This window comes from Schistocerca serialis, chromosome 4 (genome assembly GCF_023864345.2).
Source record: "Schistocerca serialis cubense isolate TAMUIC-IGC-003099 chromosome 4, iqSchSeri2.2, whole genome shotgun sequence".
Taxonomy (NCBI): Eukaryota; Metazoa; Arthropoda; class Insecta; order Orthoptera; family Acrididae; genus Schistocerca; species Schistocerca serialis.
In genome coordinates this window covers 130,481,148-130,506,408 of record NC_064641.1, presented here as the reverse complement: position 1 = coordinate 130,506,408, position 25,261 = coordinate 130,481,148, and positions in this window count along the sequence as shown.

Below are 25,261 nucleotides of genomic sequence, written 5' to 3'. Positions count from 1 at the left end.
TTCTTCTGCTCTTTCTTCTTTCCCAATATTCTTTAATTCTCATACTTAGCAACCGTCTTCGTTCTTCTGTGCAAGATGATTTTTTCTGGGTTTCGTTCCGTCCTCGAAAGCTTTGAAGGCCTGAATTTTTTATTTAAAATCACAGTGTTGTATATCTCTGGTTCCTGTATTCTCATTTGTTCCAGATCTCTTTGTATGTCTTGGATCCACCGTACTTTGATTCTCTTGTTCATCAGAAATTGTGTGATTCGCCGTGTTAACCTTCCATGGTCCATTCTGAGGATACATCCGAAGAACATGCTCCTTCTTTTCCTGATGACGTCAGAAATTTTGTCTGTGTTGGTATACACTTTCTGGTTGGCTCGATTTTTGAATTGACCAGCTTCAGTTCTTCGTGGTCCTAATATCATTCTGAGAATCTCTCGTTCTGTCAGTTCTAGGCTCATAATCACTCCGGTTCTTGCTAAGTTAAGAGTTTCTGCTGCAAATAGAGCTTCAGGGACGATCACTGTTTGGTAATGTTTCAGTTTTGTACTTATCGAAATATTCTCCTTGGTGTAGGTGTTGATAGTTAATTTATATGCTAAGTTCATTTTGTTTATTCGTGCTCCCATTGCTCCATTTTCGGTCAGTCCAGTGTCTATCCATTCTCGAAGGTATTTGAATCTCACCACCTTCTAAGTTTTCTCTCCTTCTATTGTCATCCATGTAGGAGTTGTCTTGATGTTTGTCATGTATTGTGTCATATCGGTACAGATCTGTAGGCCTGCTGAAGCTGCCTGTCTCTGCAGCTCTGTGGTTTGGTTAACTGCCGCTTCTAGTGAGTCGGACAGGATCACAATGTCAGTTGCGAGTGCTAGACAATCTACTCGTACTCCTTTATTCTTACACCCCAGTCGTATTCCACACAGTCTCTTCAGTCCTTGTCGCCTCTCTCTGATCACCTTATGGAGGACACAGTTAAAGAGCATAGGGGAGAGTCAGTCTCGCTGTCTCACCCCGGTTTTAATCTTAAAGGCCTCCGACAACTTTCCTCTGAACTTGACCTTGGATATTGTGTTGCTTAGGGTCTGTTTAACCAGTTCACTGGATTTTGTATCCAAACTCATCTCCCCTAAAATTTGGAACAGTGTGTGTGTCTACAGAATCATAGTCTTTCTTAAAGTGTATGAATGTAAGCACGAACTTTTTGCTACTCTGTTTTTGATAAGCGATTGTCAGTTTTAGATTCAGGGTCAGTTCTCGCATGATCTCTCCTTTCTGAAGCCTCCTTGGTGCTCATCAATTTGTGGATTTAGTTGTTCTTCCACTCTATTTAGCAGTGTTTTTGAGAATACCTTTTAGGTCACAAGTATTGAAGAAATTCTCCTGTAGTTCCCAGGTTCCGTCTCATCGCCTTACTTCTGCATAGGATGTGCCGATGTTCAACCTTCTGGAAGCTGCTCTTCTTCCCAGATTTTTCGTATGATTTGTGTAGCTCTATGATCACATTCTCGTTCGCGATGATCCCGTCTTCCTAGGTGCTTTGTTATTTTTCAAGGTTCTTATAATGTTTTTAACCTCTTCCACAGTTGATGGTTCCGAGTCGGGGGTTTGGTTCTTTCTCATTGTAACTGAATGTCTCGGATGGCACTTCACAATTCAGGAGGACTTCAAAGTATTCCGCTAAATCTGACTGTTTCCCACCTCTCCATACACTGTCTTTCCTTCTTTATTCTTAAAGCTGAGGTTTCGACGCTGGTATCTACCTAAGTTGGTCTTAGATGTTCTATAGAAGTCTCGCGTGTTGTTCTTCCGAAAGTCTTCTTATATTTGAGTTAAACGTTCTTGCAAATATTTCCTGTTGAGATTTCTGATAGTTTTAGTAGTGGTTTTCTTACTTCTTGGAAGTTCTTTAGATTTTATGGTGTTTTATGAGAGCACCAATCAACCCACTCTTTCTGACGCTTTTCGATTGCTTTATCTCCTTCTACCGACCACCATGCATGTTTCTTCCTCTTCTCCAGGTGAACTGTTTCCTCTGCACTGTCTATCAGTGCATCTTTCAACTGTTCCCAAACTTGATAGTTCTTCTGACTCAAGCTCGCTTTAAAATCTTTGCTAGTCGTAAGTTTCTCTGTATCATACTTCACAATACAGGTAGTGTTTTTAGTCTGATGGGCTCTTTGTAGAAATTTGATTTTGGAAAGAAAGTGATCTGAGTCTAAATTTGCACCACTAAGGACTTTGCCATTTTGAATTTCCTTCTGTGCGTGTCTTGATATTGCTACATGGTCAAGCTGAAACTCTCCTAGTAATTGATTGGGAGATACGCAAGTTTTCTGTTTTCTTGGAAGGCGTTTAAACGTCATTGATTTCATTATCAGGTCAAAGGTCTTACAAATTTCCACTAGTCGTTCGCCATTCCGATGACTCCTGTTGAGGGTTGGATAGTTCCCAATTATGTTTCTGAACTTCCTCTCTTTTCCCTAGCTGAGCACTGAAGTCTCCAAGTAGTATGACAACATTCTTAGTTGGAACCTTGGACAGTGTTTCATCCAGGTCTTCCCAGAATTCTTCTATTTTATCTGGATCGATTCTATTAGTCTTATTTGTGGGAGCATGTATATTGACCAAGGTATAAATCGTATGTGTTCCACTAAACGTAAGAGTGGGAAGTCTACTGTTTCTGGAGCTAAGGTGAGTGATGGCTCCCAGGATTTTTTTATTGATTATAAAGCCTGTGTACAGTTGAGGTAAATTCTTCATTACTCTATTCCCAGGTTTTCCCTTCAGAATGTTATATCTTTCCGATTCAAATGCTGCTTCATCTGTATATCTTGTTTCTTGTAGTGCAGTTACAAAGATTGTTTGCTCAGCCAGAGTATCAGTAAGCTGTTTCAGTTTTCCAGTTTTGAGGAGTGAGTTAGCACTGAAGGTAGTAAAGTATGATACTTTCTTACTTCTCAGTCTCTTGCATGCTGGTGTGAGCTGCCCAGAATCCGTTGGCTCACTAACGTTGTCAGTGACAACGGTGGATTGGTTACCACCTGGGGTCGTGCTTTCTACACTCCTGGAAATTGAAATAAGAACACCGTGAATTCATTGTCCCAGGAAGGGGAAACTTTATTGACACATTCCTGGGGTCAGATACATCACATGATCACACTGACAGAACCACAGGCACATAGACACAGGCAACAGAGCATGCACAATGTCGGCACTAGTACAGTGTATATCCACCTTTCGCAGCAATGCAGGCTGCTATTCTCCCATGGAGACGATCGTAGAGATGCTGGATGTAGTCCTGTGGAACGGCTTGCCATGCCATTTCCACCTGGCGCCTCAGTTGGACCAGCGTTCGTGCTGGACGTGCAGACTGCGTGAGACGACGCTTCATCCAGTCCCAAACATGCTCAATGGGGGACAGATCCGGAGATCTTGCTGGCCAGGGTAGTTGACTTACACATTGTAAGTAGGCTGTTTATGTTTTCTCTATGTAAGTAGGCTGTTTAGGTTTTTTTATTGGTAACGCCACCTCTGTATGAAAATCACTGGCTGTGCTGTGTGCAGTCTGTGGCTGCTTTGCATTGTTGTAATACTCGCCATTGTAGTGTTAGGCAGCTGGCTGTGAACAGCGCGTAGCGTTGCGCAGTTGGAGGTGAGCCGCCAGCAGTGGTGGATGTGGGGAGAGTGATGGCGGAGATTTATAATTTGTCATGAACTAATATATATATTATGACTTGTGATGATATTAAGGTAAATACATTGTTTGTTCTCTATTAATATCTTTCATTTGCTAACTATCCCTATCAGTAGTTAGTGCCTTCCATAGTTTGAATCTTTTATTTAGCTGGCAGTAGTGGCGCTCGCTGTATTGCAGTAGCTTGAGCAGCGAAGATTTTTGTGAGGTAAGTGATTTGTGAAAGGTATAGTTTAATGTTAGTCAGGGCCATTCTTGTGTAGGGAATTTTGAAAGTCAGATTGCGTTGCGCTAACAAAATATTGTGTGTCAGTTTAAGCACAGTCTTGAATAATTGTTCAAAGGGGACGTAACCTTCTAGAGCACGTTGGTTGGCACGGGATACATGCGGACGTGCATTGTCCTGTTGGAACAGCAAGTTCCCTTGCCGGTCTAGGAATGGTAGAACGATGGGTTCGATGACGGTTTGGATGTACCGTGCACTATTCAGTGTCCCCTCGACGATCACCAGTGGTGTACGGCCAGTGTAGGAGATCGCTCTCCACACCATGATGCCGGGTGTTGGCTCTGTGTGCCTCGGTCGTATGCAGTCCTGATTGTGGCGCTCACCTGCACGGCGCCAAACACGCATACGACCATCATTGGCACCAAGGCAGAAGCGACTCTCATCGCTGAAGACGACACGTCTCCATTCGTCCCTCCCTTCACGCCTGTCGCGACACCACTGGAGGCGGGCTGCACGATGTTGGGGCGTGAGCGGAAGACGGCCTAACGGTGTGCGGGACCGTAGCCCAGCTTCATGGAGACGGTTGCGAATGGTCCTCGCCGATACCCCAGGAGCAACAGTGTCCCTAATTTGCTGGGAACTGGCGGTGCGGTCCCCTACGGCACTGCGTAGGATCCTACGGTCTTGGCGTGCATCCGTGCGTCACTGCGGTCCGGTCCCAGGTCGACGGGCACGTGCACCTTCCGCCGACCACTGGCGACAACATCGATGTACTGTGGAGACCTCACGCCCCACGTGTTGAGCAATTCGGCGGTACGTCCACCCGGCCTCCCGCATGCCCACTATACGCCCTCGCTCAAAGTCCGTCAACTGCACATACGGTTCACGTCCACGCTGTCGCGGCATGCTACCAGTGTTAAAGACTGCGATGGAGCTCCGTATGCAATGGCAAACTGGCTGACACTGACGGCGGCGGTGCACAAATGCTGCGCAGCTAGCGCCATTCGACGGCCAACACCGCGGTTCCTGGTGTGTCCGCTGTGCCGTGCGTGTGATCATTGCTTGTACAGCCCTCTCGCAGTGTCCGGAGCAAGTATGGTGGGTCTGACACACCGGTGTCAATGTGTTCTTTTTTCCATTTCCAGGAGTGTATAAGGGAACTTTCCATCATGCTGAATCGAATGATTTATGTTGGGGTCAACACCTAAGCATTGACAGGGTTACAACTGGGGTAGTTAGCCACAGAGGTGCCTTGAGATGTGTTGTGCACATAGTTCCACGTAGTCAGCGCGTACACAACTTTCCCACTAGAGTGCACCCAGCTAAGCACAACAGTGCAGGCGCAGCGCTCGTCCATCCCCGCACTCCGAGATGGCGCTGCCTTAGAGACAGACCAAATTCTGCTTCCGCCGATCCACGTATTAATATGTAGCGCAGCCAATGAGACTGCTGCTAACGTAGAACCTTTTCTCATCGCGGATCACACTCGCGCAGTGATACCTGAACACGCGAGGTATTAAACAAGTGTACAGACCTCCGGTTAGTCAGTCTGCACCAGTCTGTACCAGTCTGCATCAGTCTGTACGAGTTAATAGTCAAATTTCAGTCTGCACCTAATAAGATTAACATATTCCTGTACATAGCCATGAAGATAAATGAATAGACACTTTGTCAAGAATCGGAGATATGTGAGAATAAGATTAACGTACCAAGACCAAAGGAACTTCAGATTGTCAATTGTAAATAGCATCCAGAATCAAGTTACGTAATGTCTATGCTTTTTATTATTTTAATAAATGTGTGTGAAAATTAATCAAGTTCTGTTTAAAATTGGTCACCATCAACCTGCTACTCTAAGCATGGAAGTGGCATTTCTATCGTCTGAACTAACAGCAGAAGATAAACACACCACGATAAGACCACGAGACATTTTGCTGACACTCGCCTACTTCGTTAGGGCGACAAGTCAAATAATCTGATGGTGTGTGTACCGAAGGTCTTACAGTACGCACACTACAAGATGTGACCTGGTTTCTCTTTTATGGCTTATTTGGGTTCCAACCCTCCTCCCTTATCTGGGCTTGGGACTGGCAGCAGCATTTTCGTGTTACTCAGTCCACCCATTAGTACTACAGGTGGAGTTACTTTCAGTTATATATATGAATACTGTTTGAAAAAATTGTCTTGAATACAGTTAGTAGTAAAGAAGTGGTACATTAAAACGTTATGCTTCATAAGGCAGTTTTACTCCGTGAGCAGCGAAAATCTTGTAAGTGATAAACATTTTACCTTTCCTCGTTTTGTGGGGTTGTCAGCGAGAAATAGCTTCGAAAATATTTGAAATAATGTGTAAATTTTGTTTCAAGTCCCTAAGTGCTCTTGTTCTAATATAGTGAATCAATGAACTATGGGTACGTGTGCGTCGTGGGCTACATTACTTTTCCTCCCTTAATCCACCTCTTGATGGGTGGGTGGTTCTTACCCTCACAGTGAGTCCTTCTGGACTGTAAGTGATATGTGTGACAAGTTTGGTTGAATTAAGTCCAGTAGTTTAGGAGGAGATGTTGTAACATTCTCAGATATACACACATACATATATTATACGTACATCTATTTCTGTAATTTGTTTGGTTTACAGGGTATACTATTTTTCGTGGTTTGACAAATTTTTATTTTCATTCAGCTTTTATACCAGCTACCATTTCTGACGCCATAGTCGTCCACTAATCTAAGGGAGGGAAGTCACGTGCCCTATCTGCCTGTGAAGTTTATAAACTTAGTTCTGCGTTGTATTTTAGCTGTTTGTAGACTGTATTTCCTGAAGGGGAAACCGGGGACCAACCCAGCAGCCCGGGAGCCCGGTATTTGGTAAACGGGGTTGAAATCTATCTAAATCCCTCACTTATGCTCGACAGTGTATCAGATCAAAGCTCGTTAATCATCAGGGCGGGTTTGATTCCGGACTGGCACACCTCCCTCTGTCAAGCAGCAGGTTAAGCTATACAGACATGTCAGTGACATGGAACAGTAATAGACACACAATAAAAGATTAATGTAGACGATGAGTAAGCAGAGCAAACTTAATGAAAAGAAGAATATTGATGAGTAATACAACTAAAAGGATTGAAAGAAATAAAGTTCTGGTTTACACGTGGCTCAAATGGTAAAGCGGACACTCGCATAATAATGATAGGAAACAGTAACTGTTATATACGATTCGACTTTTGATGGCGATTAATCCATGACACTTACTGTAGTGACAATAGTATTGTAACAATAGTAACGATTGTAAGAGCGAACAGGCCTAATAGGGTTGAAATTTTTATCAAAAAGATAGTGACCATATTTACATATTTTGCTCGTCCTAAATTACTGAATACAAATCATTCAGCTAGAATGGACTATCGGAATTAAAATGAGTACTCATCGAACTGTATTTTAGTCGAAACTGGGTACTAGGCACATGGTCACAGACCCTAATCTGGCCTTCTTTTCCTGTATGCAAGTTAAACCATCAAACTACATGGATTCCGATAGGCTAAAACAATTTGCGACCAACAACATACGACGAGGGTCTGGGTCTCTCCATGAAAGAGTTCGGATAACTCAGGACAATGTCTCACAGACTGTTTTTAGAGAATTTTTAGACTCCAGGTTTCCTTCCCTCGCTGCGTAAACATTAATGACGACAAATTGTTTAATGACATGTATTAAAATTGACTAAATCTGTGTCGAACACGAATAAATTACATAACTTAGAGCCTTCGGGCTACAGAATGGGGTATGAAAAGAGTCTCTAAATATGAAATCTTAACCTGACACTTTTATACCGCTTTACAGGTTCGGTTTTAAGAAACATTGACTGTTTATGCAGTTTCGCTCAATAATACAACCAAATTTTGTTTGTAATTTCCCCGCAATATCACTTGCCGATGGCTTCCAGTCCGCCTCCTACGCACCTTTGACAATTCAAGCAGTGAACTTCATCCCACATTTGTCGCATACTACTGAAACCTGTTATTATCTGGTTTTTTAAAAATTGTATCCAAAGAAATTTCGAAGTATTATTAAAACTTGGTTTCCACAACAGAAGGAAAACAAATAAAATGAAAGAAGGGAAAGTGGCATAGAAATCCGACTGAAAACATGAGAACGTGTACATAAAATTCCTTCCCGGCTTTGTAAATTCTCAGAACTAATTTTCAGTTTCACATGTACCATAAAACATAATCTGGGACTAGGTACTTAATGAATAAAATTAACACAGTTTTTTGTGTTCCCTTTGCCAGCATATTTGTAGCAAAGTTTCTGTCACTTCGGTAAAGAAATATATTCCTCTCGTTAATGAAAATCGTCTGCTACTTATAAACGTTTATTTTTGACATTAATCATTGACAGTTTTGAAATCGTTACGAAATCGAGAATTAGGAGGTACGTACACCTCGTAAGTACCTGGCCATCGGCTCGAAAACGCAGCTGTTTCCAATAATCAATTACTCTGTAGCATGTAGAGCTTCATCGTTCGCTTTGGAAGATTAGCTAAATTTCCACACAGCTGCTACTCTCATTTCAGATAGGATAATTTGTGTAATCCTCATTAATACGACCCGTGATTCGGTTTCTTAGTGTGAGAAATCACGACGTAGTTGGTGACAAAACATGAGTTTGTTACTGCTGTAGCCTCAGTCAGTTTCACGGAAGCCTACCTTTTCCAGACGAACACACAGTATATATCAGAATTTTATGGCAAGTAAAATTCGATATACTTTGAAAACTTAATATATTACGTATGGACGATTAAGCCATATTCGTCGGTCGTGCATGATTTCGTTTCTCGGATTTCAGTAGAATATTTGTTCCTAGATACAACACCATTTTGTACCTTTGAAAAGTTTTTTACATTTCCAGAGTAATTATTTTAAATTGCAAAAAAAGAGCACACAGAAAGTGAATTCTGTTACTTGAAAGTGAAGAAAGAAAAAAAATACTCAACTCCTGTTACAACAAAAGTCTGACATATGTTCCAAGGAGAAACACTCTCCCCTTCGTAGTTTCGAACTTACGAGTTTTCGGTCCAAAAGCAAATGCTCTCAGTGGGTTTCCTGGAGGGAAAGCATGTGACAACCATTTGAGGCGCTACGGTCGCAGGTTCGAATCCTGCCTCGGGCATGGATGTGTGTGATGTCCTTAGATTAGTTAGGTTTACGTAGTTCTAAGTTCTAGGGGACTGATGACCTCAGAAGTTAAGTCCCATAGTGCTCAGAGCCATTTGAACCATTTTTGAACCATTTGAGGTACCCAAGGAACATTCGGATATGCCGGAAAGGCGAAACCTGGATTTGTCTCTAATCTAAAAAGAATGAAGGCACACGCACTGTCGCTAGGACCGTCCACTCGTATCATATCTTAAAACTGAAAACTTCGAATTCATTCCGTATATCTCCTATCTCGCACTGCCACGTCTTCCTATAATGCATGAAATGATTTCCCCCTCGACGATTTGAAGGAATTAATTTGTGACAATTTGTAGATCTCACTGTTTTATATTAGTGGGGAAGACATTTTATGTAGTGGTTTGAAGACAGTTTGCTCGTGCTACGAAAGTTGCTTGGCGAGTGATGGCCCTAGTAGAGAAAAATGAGCAGGAGGTACGCTGTACAAGTCTCGCTTTTAAGTTCCGTTTTTCATCTTTGTGAGCCACCTGATTCTTACGTCTGAGACGTAGCATACAGGGTGGAAGAGTTTGGTCATTCCTGGTTCTCTCAAAAATGTCAGTGACTTTGTAGGAATGTCGTATAAACCAGATGACGTGCTACGTGAATTCTTCTCGCAGTGTAATCTCTTCCATCTGATCATCATTATCTACTTCGTCTTCCCTTTTCGTTGTACTGCATCCAAATTAGTTTCTTTCGATAATTATTTTAAACATACAATTACAATTTATTATGGCGCTTTATGCACACTGGGATTCATGAGCATAATAAAGCTCTGTCGTGTACATACAAACATTATGGTTAATGGTAGTTTCAGTATTACTCGCCAACATCATGGTTATCTTATGTTACATCAAAGTAGTTCATCCCGTCTTTATTATTCTTAGCTAATACGTCCAGTATACATGTACTGTGCAAAACATACGAATTTATATATCTTTCCAATTGTACATAACATTCTTACCATATACTTCTTACGTTATCCTTTGTCACGTAGAGTTACTGACATTTATCAAAATTATTATATTGGACTACGTGGCATGTTTAGCATTAAGAGTGTGTGTATACTACAGGGCTATTACAAATGATTGAAGCGATTTCGTAAATTCACTGTAGCTCCACTCATTGACATATGGTCAAGACACACTACAGATACGTAGAAAAACTCATAAAGTTTTGTTCGGGTGAAGCCGCACTTCAGGTTTCTGCCGCGAGAGCGCTCGAGAGCGCAGTGAGACAAAATGGCGACAGGGGCCGAGAAAGCGTATGTCGTGCTTGAAATGCACTCACATCAGTCAGTCATAACTGTGCAACGACACTTCAGGACGAAGTTCAACAAAGATCCACCAACTGCTAATTCCATTCGGCGATGGTATGCACAGTTTAAAGCTTCTGGATGCCTCTGTAAGGGAAAATCAACGGGTCGGCCTGCAGTGAGCGCCGAGTGTGGGAGGAACTTGATTATCAGCTTTATGTCTGCCGAATCACTACAGGGGCACATATCGAACATTTATGAATGCGCAAAAAAACTTTTTGAGTTTTTGTATGTGTGTGCAAAGCATTGTGAAAATATGTCAAATAATAAAGTTATTGTAGAGCTGTGAAATCGCTTCAATCATTTGTAATAACCCTGTATATTGTGTTGCATCCTTACTACTTTGTGAACAGTACGAGGCCGTGAAATTCATAATATTATCAATTCGTCTCCAATGCATTAAATGCTTATTTATTATTATTTAGTGAGTGAGATATTTTACTTTGTATCGATTAGTAACGACATCCGATTGTGTCGTATACATCCATTTCCGAAGTTTCACAGTAAATTTCAACTTACTGTGCCTTTGTCATATATGCTTTCATCAGGTTTCAAACCACTTTTTGAAAATATATTTGTTTGACGCCACAACAGCACTGGCATATGATTACTGACGTGTATTTGTTTTACCTTGCTGTTCGTTTTGTGTTGGCCGCGCGCGTCGTTTGAGCGTATATCAAGTGCCAGAAAGAAATGGATGGCAATTTTTTTTTACGTATGTGTATTTATGTACGTGTCACAAATGTGTGAGCAACTGCATACAGGAGAGAGACAGAGGGGGGGGGGGGGGGGGAGAGGGAGGATGAGGATATTAAGGCGGAAAGGATAAAACAGAAGCGAGAGAATGCATTAGAAAACGTAGCTGTTTCAAAGAGAAGCATCTGGCAAGTGAATTTGGCGAAGCGTTAGGTTGTTTCCCATATGCTTCGTAATGAAATAATATTTTATCTGTTGACATATTCAAGGGGCTATTTTTCATATATAAATTACGAAATTGAGCTCTTCACATCTGATTGGTCTAACGTGGATGTCTGGCCGATTTTACGCTACAGTTTCACTGTACATTCAGTTAAGCTCCACTGTTATCTATCCGTTTGTATTTTATAGCGCTTTCTCAAACCTACAAAGTATGTTATTTCCCTGGTTCACTCTGAGTAATTTGTTGCTTATCGAATTATTTCAGTGCAGGAGCCATTTTGGGCACATCATTTTTTTGTGTCGTGATGTATCGGTTGGTCCTCTTTGATGCTGCGCTAATGAGTTTTTGTGTTGATTTACTTAATTTGTAATAGTGTTTTGTGCTTTACTTAATTGGCTGAATTTTAAGTTCTTTGTTGGTGGCCTGAGCCCTTACACTGAACAGTAGAAGTTAATTTTTATTTGATGAATTTGCTATATAGAATAATACACTTTTTTTAGCATTTGGGGACAGGTTTAGTTGAAAATTGCAGAGGCCACCAATTTCAATTTCTGCTAATTTGTGTTATTTTCTTCCTCTGATGCGCAGTGACGCTTAGAACCTTTTATCCGACAGGATTTCTCCTTCACTGTTAAATGAAAGGTTCGACAACAAATAATGAAATTTTGGCGATGATATTTATCCCCTTAATCAACCAGAACTCCACCACCAATAGATCTTTGGTAGTGTATTACTTCCTGTTATCGTGATGCGTCGTTATCACCGGAATTATAGTGTCTGACTGGCCGCTAAAGAAGCCAGCGGGAGAGGTACATCGACGAAATCACTTACACCCAAGTTGATACCATTATCAAATATGAAACGCACACATGCCTGCGAGAAATTCATGTGAGTCATCAAAAACGTTAATACTAGTGTCTTTCTTATAGGTCTTCGGTCGGTTGCAACCGTAACACTTATATCGATTAGTGGCAGGTGTATATTATGTAACTGTGTATCTGCAATTACGAAGTGTGTATTCTTTTCTGATCAAGGTCATTGATTTGTGACAGGAAATTAGAGTTTGCGGCGGGGCGGGGTCGTTCGTTCGTTCGTTCTCTCGTCTCCTTACTCTCTGTCTCAGTCACTTTCATCGAACTGTTCACGTACCTCTATATTCCTACCTTCCGATGTCCCTTCACTCTGCAGGAGTAGATACACGCTCGGTAGTGAAAAGCAGCGTTGATGAAACCACTACCTAATACCTACCACACAGGGGCCGCATAACTCAAGTTGCAAATCAGTTCTTGTAAATTCATTTTCACAAATTTCGGGTGATAGGAGAATACTGTTTAATTGCAGTAAGCATTTGAAAATTCTATTAACGTCTTTTTATTCATAAGGAAGCACATTAAATGGCTATCAAGTCCGTATTTAATAAGGAAATGCTCTATCATTCCAAGTTCACTGTCTATACAACATATTTTACGCGTAAAAGCAGCCAGAATTCCTGCAAGTCCGACCCGATTAATTTTTTGCGATCTAACAGTCACTGACCCACCACTATTAGCGAATCGAACATTAGGTCGTTTCATGTTCTTCTATGTCAGAAGTGCTCGCCAAAGTATTCCATAAAGAACACGGAATATGCCATGCAGAATTGTCTCTACGATCAAAAAATCATCTACATCTACGTGATTACTCTGCTATTCACTATAAAGTGGCTGGCAGAGGGTTCAATAAACCACATTCAAGCTGTCTCCCTACCGTTCCACTCTCGAAGGGCACACGGGAAAAGTGAGCACTTAATTTTTATTTTATTTTATTGTGATGATGATTTCTCCCTATGTAGGTGGGTGCCAACAGAATGTTTTCGCAATCGGAGGAGAAAACTGGTGATTGAAACTTCATGATAAGATCCCGTCGCAACGAAAAACGCCTTTGTTTTGGTGATTGCCAATCCATTTCACGTATTATGTCTGTGACTCTATCTCCCCTATTTCACTGTAATAAAAACCGAGCTGCCCTTCTTTGTACTATTTCCATGTCATCCGTCAGTCCCACCTGATGCAGATCCCACACCGCACAGCAATACTTCAGAATAGGGCGGACAAGCCTGGTGTAAGCAGTCTCTTTATTAGACCTGTTGCACCTTCCAAGTGTCCCCTAGTTTCCAAGTGTTCTGCCAATGAATCGCAGTCTTTGGTTTGCTCTACCCACAATATTATCTATGTGATCGTTCCAATATAGGTTATTTGTAATTGTAGTCCCTAAGTATTTAGTTGAATTTAGAGCCTCATATTTGTGTGACTTCTCGCGTAATCGAAATTTAGCTGATTTCGTTTAGTACTTATGTGAATAACTTCACACTTTTCCTTATTCAGGGTCAATTGCCACTTTTCGGACCATACAGGTATCTTATCTAAATCACTTTGCAATTCGTTTTGATCATCTGATGGCTTTACAAGACGGTAAATGACAGCATCTTCTGCAAACAATCTAAGACGGCTACTCAGATTGTCTCCTATGTCGTTAATATAGATCAGGAAAATTAGAGGGCCTATAATACTCCCTTGGGGAACGCCGGATATTACTTCTGTTTTACTCGATGACTTTCCGTCTATTACTACGAACTGTGACCTTTCTGACAGGAAATCACGAATCCAGTCGCACAACTGAGAGGATACTCCGTAGGCACGCAGTTTGGTTAGAAGACGCTTGTGAGGAACGGTGTCGAAAGCCTCCTGGAAATCTAAAAATATGGAATCAATTTGACACTTATTTCTTCATGAGTATAAAGAGCTAGTTGTGTTTCACAAGAACGATATTTTCTGAAACCGTGCCGACTATGTGTCAATGAATCGTTTTCTTTGAGGTTCTTCATAATGTTCGAATACAGTATGTGTTCCTAAACCCTACTGCAAATCGACGTTAGTGATATAGGCCTGTAATTCAGTGGATTACTCTTACTTCCCTTTTTGGGTATTGGTGTGACTTGAGCAATTTTCCAGTCTATGGGTTCGGATCTTACTGTGAGCGAGTGATTGTATATAATTGCTAAATATGGAGCTATTTTATCAGCATACTCTGAGAGGAACCCGACTGGTATACAATCTGGACCGGAGGCCTTGCCTTTATTAAGTGATTTAAGCTGCTTCGTTACACCGAGGATATCTACTTCTATGTTTCTCATCTTGGCAGTTGTTCTTGATTGGAAATCAGGAATATTTACTTCGTCTTCTTATAAATTTCAACTAATTAATTCCGAACTAGCACACTTTCCTCAAAATGTCCGTAACTCTAACCACTTTAGTAACGACACGTTCTATCTGAAATGATCTCACTAGCTCTTCATTTTACATTCTATTTTCGCGGAGACATCTAGCATAGTGTTACTCGGAAACAGGTTAGCGAGCGACTCTCTCTCTCGATGCTCCTCTCTTCTGCCTATCTATCTGCACGCGGGATCCGCTTATTTCTGATTGGCTGTTGATCTGAATGACCAATCATAATTATCCATCAAGATCATTCTCGCGGCAAAGTTTGCCTTAGCCAACTACTAATCAGATAGTCATTTACGTCACTAAAATTTCAATTTCTTATATATGTTTAATAAAATAGAACGAAATGCAAAATATTCTTTAAATTACTATAGAAACTTTTTCGACTTCAGACTTTTATTCTGGCTGGTCTCTTACAAAAGCAAGCACACATCGACATACGTCATCAGCATCGTAGCTGCAACACAATTTTCCCACGGTTCAATTTTATAAGGTTTTACATAAAATGACATTAAGTTTTAACATGTGTCCCACATACACTATCTAATTCATTCCCATGTATTCACACAACAAAATAATAATCAAATAATAATTTTGAATAATTTTTTATATTATGTAACGTAGAATAATTAAAGTTTTGAAAAGAAAATTCCAATTTAATGATTTTATATACTTTGAGCTTTGTTATGACTTCAGATGATAATAAAAGACATTTGGTTATTGTTCCTAACTGAGTTTTGAAACATTAGTGTCGGTTTCAGGACATTTTAGTAATTTTCTTAATCTCCGTAACTATAATAGATAAAAATCTGAAATTTTGACAGGATCCCTTCCTTACTAACAAATGGTTGGGTACCAATTTTGAACGAAATCGGATGATATGAATTTGCGTACCGACTGAATGTTACTTGAGATTGTTCTCACGGTTAGTAGCATCAGCTGCGCTGTGAGTCAGAGCGAAGAAGAAACGTAGCCATACTGAAGCCACCGTGCTACACGGCTGCGTGCCTCGCTGCATCGAATGTTATCTCTTAATAACTTGCTAGGTTGCATGTTTTGTAACATAAATGTAGACAAAGAAAAACAATTTTTTAAAATAATGAAGTTTTATAATATATCTATGCTTATAAAGAAAAACATTGTATATTGGCAACTGGTTCATGCAGAGGGCACTTGTATTGTAAAATGTAAAAGATTTAGGGATTCCCTCCGCAACGGAAGTTGCTTGGCGGGACGTAAAAGGTGTTTGGTGGTCGAACTGGGCGGCTCCTTGGTGAGAACGATACGCAGTCAGTGGCTATCCGTTGCACGGTACATATCGACGGTGCCAAGGGAGGCAATCGGAAGCCGCTTTGGCAAGGATTTTTGCCTCGGATGTGGATTTGGCTGTTGCATGGTACTCTCGGCAATAAGGAATGGCTCTAACACATTAAAAATCCGTCGCCAAGAAGAAATTGAACAGAGCATTCAAACATCAAAAGCCGTGAGTACAGTTGGCCCCCACGTCGCTTGCCGCCACTACTTCGCCACTGCTCCACCAACTTCAAGCATACAGATATGTATCAGAGCATGGACCAGTTAATTTGTGTGAGTGATTTTAATAATAATCCAAGTGATATAAACCTGTGCTTAGAACAATAACTTTTATCCTGATCATCAACCTATGCAGAATCCGCTCCTAAGTGTTTATTAAACCAAGTATCCTGTTTCAAATGCACTATTATTGCTTATTTATGTTTATCAGATCTGCAAGGGCTATTAAAAGTGAAGCTAGTTAGAATTTTACTAAAATACTCTCAACTTATGACAAAGAATCGTTTTGCAAAAGTCCAGTGCCAGACCTTTTAATGTTACGGTGTAAAATACGGCTTCGCAGGTGATAAAAGAAGGCAAATAAGTTGTCCTCATTTGAAACTTAATCTAGCTTTGATTACTATCATGAACGAATTTTTGAAGTCAATTGAGCTCAGTGCCCAATAATTTGCCTTGAAAAGTAAAAACCGTAAACTATTTCAAGTGAAGCTAAGAATTAAATTTAGTTGAACTGAATTTTGCTACTGGATTAGTCATAGAGTTTGAGTAGTGATACAATATCAGTTTATGGGTCCCCACCATATTCTTCTCATATCAGAAAGATAGTTGGAATATTATTGCTACTAAGAAAATCTGATACATTTCTGTAAATGGGAGTATAAACAGTGTAATTGTGGCATTATTGATTTTTATTTGTGGTATTTATATGTCAATTAAGTCAGATGCCCTCCTGGCCAATTTCAGTTCTGCACTTCTGGCAGGGACATTTCAGTACTGATCCAAATAACAACACTTGAGTATAGCTCTTATTAGTGTGAGTTTGGAACGGGTTTACTTCTGTGATTACTAGTATGTGCGTTATTGGTAACTACTGATACCCACAGCTCAGAGCGCCCTGTGTCCGTTTGTATCCTGTGTGCTATTCAAAGTAAATTTAATGAAAGTTACTTCAATAACTGATATTCAATTTTCTTAAACTTATATTTCCAAATTAATGTGCCTATTTAGGCTGGCGACCTTTCGTCTTTTCATTCACATATGCATTTTACCACTTGTATTAAACCCCAAAGCTCAAAGCCTGTTTAGTTTTTCTGTTAAATTCAATAAATTCAAAATTACTGTCCGATATCTTTATCCGTTAGACAAATACGCTGTCAAAATTTCGCAAATCTTCTCAGAGGGTAACATTAATTTGTGTCACGATAGGCTAGTGTTATACGTAGCTTATCCCGTGACAGGACCTGAGGTTATGTTGTTAGGGAAGAGTGGCGTATAACGAAGCTAGTGTTATATAGCGATACTATTTTTGCAACACCCTAACAGATAAAATGCCTTTTGTGTGGAATAACGTTTATGTAATTTCTAATGACTCTGCCAGAGATTCCCCTCCGAAATTAACGCAGTTATTGCAAAATAGAAATCTCTAAAAGCTTCGTAATTTTTAATAAATTTCTTTGATATTTGAGCGCCTTATCAAACACCTTGCAGCGTGGTGGATCAGAAGTCTTGGTTTAAGTTAAACTGCACATAATTTATGCAAATGTTCTTACCACCTGGTCGATTGATAAATATTGAGGGAGTGAGATTTACTAATTGCAAATAAATCAAAATAAAACATTTATTTCAAATAAAAAGCAGCCTCGTGCAGGTGAATCACTTCTATCAAGAAATGTTTATGGTCAGTGGATTCACGCGTAAAAACTACTATTGGGACCTTACGATATTGCAGTGTCTATGTTATTCAGAATTACAATGCAATGTTCTTTCGGACATGTAAGTATGCCCGACGGAACATTAGATCATAGTCCAGAATAACACAGGCTCAGCAATATCGAATTTATGCTCCGATACCAGACGAGGGACTTTCAAGTAAAACGTCTCCCCAATACAAGTATATACATATATCAAAAAATGTTTTGCATCACCTCTTTTCCCAGAACTTCTGAAGACAGTTGACTGTGGATATTGTATCACAGACACAGTCCCTTTGACTGTTCAGAGATGTCACTAAACTCACCCAAAGATGTAACAACCATGCATGAGCAGCGCCTATTAGACTGAAGGCGTCCGACAGCCGATCAGTTCCAGTCATTCCACCAGGAAGGAGGTACACGGCTTGTGTTGTCTGTAGTTCAATCATGCCTAGAGGGTCAATACCGCGGTTCGATCGCGTCCGCGTTGTTACTTTGTGCCAGGAAGGGCTCTCAACAAGGGAAGTGTCCAGGTGTCTCGGAGTAAACCAAAGCGATCTTGTTCGGACATGGAGGAGACACAGAGAGGGACAGGAACTGTCGATGACATGCCTCGCTCAGGCCACCCAAGTGCTACTACTGCAGTGGATGACCGCTGCCTGTGGTTTATGGCTCGGAGGAACCCTGAAAACAATGCCACTATGTTGAATAATGCTTTTCGTGCAGCCACAGGACGTCGTTTTGCATGATGCGCAACTTCACTCCCGACGCACATGTCGAGGTCCATCTTTGCAACCACGACAGCATGCAGCGTGGTACAGATGGGCCCAACAAAGTGCCGAATGGACCACTATGGATTGGCATCACGTTCTCTTCACCCATGAGTGTCGCATATGCCTTCAACCAGATCATCGTCGGAAACGTGTCTTGCAGCAACCCGGTCAGGCTGAACGCCAGTGTGTCTAACACTGTGCAGCGAGTGCAGCAATGTGGAGGTTCCCTGCAGTTTTAGGGTGGTATTATATGGGGCCGACGTACGCCACTGGTTGTCATGGAAGGTGCCGTGTAACGGCTGTACGATACGTGAATGCCATCCTCCGATGCAACCATATCCACAACATATTCGCCAGGCATTCGTCTCCGTGGACGACAATTGGCACCTCCATCATGCAAATCTTGTGAATGAAATTGCTCGACTAGAGGATCCAGTATGTTCTCCACACATGAACCCTACTGAACATGCCTGGGATAGATTGAAAAGAGATGTTTATGGAGGACGTGAGCCACGAACCACTCTAAGGGATCTACGCCGAATTGCCGTTGAGAAGTGGGACAATCTGGACTAACAGTGCCTTGATAAACTTGTGGATAGTATACAGGCATGCATCAATGCAAGAGGACGTGTTACTGGGTATTAGAGGTATCGTTGTGTACAGCAGTCTGGACGACCACCTCTGAAGGTCTCGTTCTAAGGTGGTACAACATGCAATGTGTTGTTTTCAGGACCAATAAAAAGAGCAGAAATGATGTTTATGTTAATCTCTATTCCAATTTTCTGTACAGGTTCCGGAACTCTCGGAAAAGAGGTAATGCAAAACTTTTTTTGATGTGTGTACATAATAGATGTGCGAGTACAGACTGTAGACACATGGTTGACAACATATACCGGGTGATCAAAAAGTCAGTTAAAATTTGAAAACTGAATAAATCACGGAATAATGTAGATAGGGAGGTACAAATTGACACACATGCTTGGAATGACATGGGATTTTATTACAACAAAAGAAATACAACAGTTCAAAAAATGTCCGACAGATGGCACTTCATCTGATCAGAATAGCAATAATTAGCATAACAAAGTAAGACAAAGCAAAGATGATGTTCTTTACAGGAAATGCTCAATATGTCTACAATCATCCCTCAACAATAGCTGTAGTCGAGGATTAATGTTGTGAACAGCACTGTAAAGCATGTCTGAAGTTATGGTGAGGCATTGGCGTCGGATGTTGTCTTTCAGCATCCCTAGAGATGTCGGTTGACCACGATACACTTGCGACTTCAGGTAATCCCAAAGCCAATAATCGCTCGGACTGAGGTCTGGGGACCTGGGAGGCCAAGCATGACGAAAGTGGCGGCTGAGCACACGATCATCACCAAACTACGCGCGCAAGAGATCTTTCACGCGTCTTGCAATATGGGGTGGAGCGCCATCCTGCAGAAACATCGTACGTTCCAACAGTTGTTTATCAGCCAGGCTGGGGATGATGCGATTCTGTAACATATCGGCGTACCTCTCACCCGTTACGGTAGCAGTTACAAAACCAGAATCACGCATTTCCTCGAAGAAAAAAAGCCCGATAACGGTAGATGTGGTAAATCCAACCCATACCGTGACTTTTTCGTCGTGCAATGGAGTTTCCACGACAGTTGTAGGATTTTCGGTAGCCCAAATTCTGCAGTTGTGGGCGTTGACAGACCCTCAGAGCGTGAAATGATCTTCGTCGGTCCACAACACGTTACTCAACCAATCGTCATCTTCCGCCATCTTTTGAAACGCCCACACTGCAAATGCCCTCCGTGTCACTAAATCGACATGCTGATGGATTTTGTACGGATGGCATCGGAGGGTACGCCTAAGTGTCAACCAAACAGTAGTGTATGGAATGCCGGTGCGACGTGCGACAGGACGAGCGCTGACTTCCCCGTGCATAGACGAACCCGCGACAGTCTCCATTTCTTCCTGAACTGTCTCAGCAGCATTACGCCTTGTGCTCGGTCGGCCACTACGGGGTCTATCGTCTAAACAACCCGTGGCTTCGAACTTCGAAATCATTCTCACCACAACTGCATTTGTCAATGGACCTTTACCCGTTCGAATCCCCTTCCTATGGCGATAGGATCGTAACGCTGAACTAGCACATTCCCCATTCTGATAATACAGCTTCACTAAAAGCGCCTTTTCAGTTAACATCGACATGCTGCGACTGCTGACGCATCTGATTCTGTCTCTTTTTTTTTGTTTTTTCTTTATTGTAATTCAATTCCCCATCGGGGGCGGGCTGGCAGCAGCATATGCGCTGCTCTTCAGCTGAAAGACATAGAACAAACAATAGAAGAAATTTAAAAATAACAAAGGAGAGAATATGGTGAACATAGATATAAAAAAAGGGGGAACATCATGGAAGGCAATAGACAAAAAACGAGGTGACTGTAAAATGGAGATAAAAAACTGTTTAAAAGTAGCACACACAAAAAGCCACACACTGCGACAATTAAAAGAACTCAAGGCACAGTATGACTGGAACATAAAAGGTATCGACGAATGGCGTAGCACATAACAAACACTGACGGCGAACCTCAAGGCAGTACACAATTAAAATCACACGTCTTTACGCACAGGAGAATCAGCACTAAACACAACACTGATGTGGCACACTGACGATGATCAAAACAGAGGATCTGCCAGGTGCAAGGAGATGAGGGAGACCGGTAGAAGGGAGGGAGGGGAAGAAATGGGGGAGAAAAGCGGGGGGCGCGCTGAGGAGGGCCAGGTAGAGAGGGATGTGGGAAGGAAAGAGGCAAGTATGGGGTGCAGGGGCTCAGGGTAGCGGGGGAAGGAGGAAAATCCGCTCTGGGAGAAGGAGGGACACGCTATTCTCTCTCTCATTACAGCCCCTTTTATACACGATTGTCATGCGCAGTCACTGACGTTTTGCTGTCCGGCGCCATCTGTCGGACATTTTGTGAACTTTTTTTTTCAGTTCTATTAAAACCCCATGTCATTCCAAGCATGTGTGTTAATTTTTACCTCTCTATCTACATTATTCCGTGGTTTATTAAGTTTTCAAATTTATACTGACTGTTTGATCACCCGGTACAGCTGATGGGTTTCCACAATCAAAATTGCGAATCCGTTTAATGTACATTTGGGACTGATATGTGTTGCGCGGCAGCCAATAATGTTTCGCAAACGATTTGAGACGTTGATATAAGCTTACTGACAAGTGATGACTTACAAAGGGGCGAGTGTTTATCTGTATGTTAAATAAGTGTAATTTTTGAATGCAATGATAGTATGGGTGGACGATGGCTAAAGAAAGTTACAGCCTCAGGAAATGCAGAAACAGAGTTCCATGATCAGCCACGCTCGGGACGTCCTGTCACAGCCACTGCTCTAGGCAAGCTGAATCGTGCGGATGCCATTATTCTTGCCGACCGGCGCGTCACAACTCGACAATTGGCTCTGTAGTTGTCGGTCAGCATTGGATGTGTGTCTGCAATGATCGAGACTCTCGGATATTCAAAGAGGTGCTCACGATAGATTCCACGAATGCTTACAGCAGACCACAAGTTTCAAAGAAAGGCCATTTCATCTGAATTGTTGGAGCGTTTTGAGACCGACGGAGAGGCCTTTCTGACATGGATCATTACGGGGGACGAAAGCTGGGTGCACCACCTTGTACCGGAAACAAAAAAGCAGTCCATGGAGTGGCACCCCCCTCATTCACCACAATAGAAGAAATTCAAGCCAACCCCCTCTGCCGAAAAAGCCATGATAACGGTCTTCTGGGATTGTGATGGCGTCATTCTCGTGGATGTGATGCCAAGAGGATCAACTATCAATTCAGAGGCATACGTGAAGACTTTGAATAAATTCAAGAACCGTTTCCGACGTGTTAGATTGGACAAGAATCCAGCAGAAATCTTGCACCAACACGATAATGCACGCCCACATACGAGTTTGAGAACCCGGGAACACATCGCCAAATTGGGTTCGACATCTTTGCCTCATCCACCCTACATTCCAGACCTGGGACCCTCGGACTTCCATCTCTTTGGGCCGCTTAGAGATTCCCTACGGAGAACACACTTTGAAGAAGACGAGAGTGTCAGTCATGCAGTGAAAACACGGCTATGCCTACAGGACAAGAACTTTTAACAGCATGGAATTCATGCTCTTACTCAACGTTGGCGTACGGCCATAGAACGTGATGGAGACTACGTAGAAAAATAGGACATGGACAAGACATGTTGGTGTATATTGTCACCAAATTCTGATTCTTAACAATTAATATGTTCTGAGAAAGAAAAAGTGTGGTATTACTTATACAACGACCGTCGTATTCATACTCTTCTCTTTCTCCCAGTGGTTCTTTAATTTTCCTGTAAGTGGAATTTACATTTCCCATAGACCTCCATGAATCTACAGCTTTGCATTTCTCGTCTCGCGACTCCTGCTTAGACATTTTGTACTTCCGGTCAATCTCATTTTTTAGACCTCCGTATTCTCCTTACATGTTTAGCCGGCCGGAGTGGCCGTGCGGTTCTAGGCGCTGCAGTCTGGAACCGAGCGACCGCTACGGTCGCAGGTTCGAATCCTGGCTCGGGCTTGGATGTGTGTGATGTCCTTAGGTTAGGTTAGGTTTAATTAGTTCTAAGTTCTAGGCGACTGATGACTTCAGAAGTTAAGTCGCATAGTACTCAGAGCCACTTACATGTTTCCTCCTTTCGTCAATTAGGTTCATTATACAGGGTGGTCCATTGATAGTGATCGGGCCAAATATCTCACGAAATAAGCATCAAACGAAAACATTACAAAGAACGAAACTCGTCTAGCTTGGAGGGGGAAACCAAATGGCGCTACGGGCGGCCCGCTGTATGGCGCTGCCATAGGTCAAACGGATATCAACTGCGTGTTTTTAAATAGGAACCCCCATTTTTTCTTACATATTCGTGTAGTACGAAAAGAAATATGAATGTTTTAGTTGGACCACTTTTTTCGCTTTGTGATAGATGGTGCTGTAATAGTCACAAACGTATAAGTACGTGGTATCACGTAACATTCCGCCAGTGCGGACCGTATTTGCTTCGTGATACATTACCCGTGTTAAAATGGACCGTTTACCAATTGCGGAAAAGGTCGATATCGTGTTGATGTATTACTACTGTGATTAAAATGCCAAACGGATGTGTGCTATGTATGCTGCTCGATATCCTGGACGACATCATTAAAGTGTCCGGACCGTTCGCCGGATAGTTACTTTATTTAAGGAAACAGGAAGTTTTCAGCCACATGTGAAACGTCAGTCACGACCTGCAATAAATGATGATGAGCAATTAGGTGTTTTAGCTGCTGTTGCGGCTAATCCGCACATCAGTAGCAGACAAACTGCGCGAGAATCGGGAATCGCCAAAACGTCGGTGTTGAGAATGCTACATCAACATCGATTGCACCTGTACCATATTTCTATGCACCAGGAATTGCATGGCGACGACTTTGAATGTCGTGTACAGTTCTGCCACTGGGCACATGAGAAATTACGGGACGATGACAGATTTTCTGCACGCGTTTGTAGGGAAGCAGCCTACTCACGCCGTATAAAATTCTCATCAGTCTTTCCATTGTGTGCAAATGCCAGCCTAGTCCACTGTAACTAGCTCTGACGTCATAAATGTTGCGCAATACTTTAAAAATCAAGTAAATAACCTGAAACGTTTCTAGCATGTCAGGAGTAATACTAAATCAATATGTGTTGAATATCAGTTCAATAACTTTAACCATTTTCGAAATTTGGACGTTTTTCTGTAAAAGTCATTGGCGCAACAGAAAAGAGCTAGAGACTTAAAAATTTATATTTAGATTCCTTTTTCATAATAATTTAGCAGAAACAGTATTTTGGATCTTACAAATTAAAATTTTAGTTGAAATGTATGTTTTTCTGGTTTTTGTCTTAAAAATTAAGGAAGCAAGATAGATTAAGTAGGCGAATAAATAAGGCTAGGATGTTTAAATTTAAGTAGAAGGGAGATCCGCTATAATCATAAAGATGTGAGAAGTTTCAATTGAATAACTATAAAACTATAGCGATGGCGTATCGCCAAAGGGCAAGTTCAGAGCTCGTCTACTGTGTGTAGTGTAATGAAATTAACTCTCGCCCAAAATAATTGACTTAGCCACGTCAGACTTTTATTATGATTACTTACCTGTGTGCTGATTGCACATTTAAATTGAGAGCTACATCGGCCATCAGCAAAGGAAGCAATGATTTATTTGATAACTTAAAGTGGTGCATTACTAGTCCAGCGGCTAGTCGGGAGAGCCGATTTGATCAGGCGTTCCCTTAGCCGGCCGCACCGCGGCTTTATATATAAGAACGCTGCGCGAGAAAGGAAGGCCCCAGTTCTCTCCAGACACAGATTAGCGCACCATCTGTGCTGGGAGTCGCGTCGTGTCAGTATCATTGCTATAAACAGCCTCGGCTGCCGTAATAAGTTACTCGGGATACGTGTAACCATGAAATCGTTTTCGAGTAAAGTGTTAATTCTGGGATGACTTTAATGATCTATCTTCAGTTTGCCTATGCCGTATTTTCACGTGCCGTCGTGGGACAGACATTCTACCATTATTTAGCGTGGCGTTTG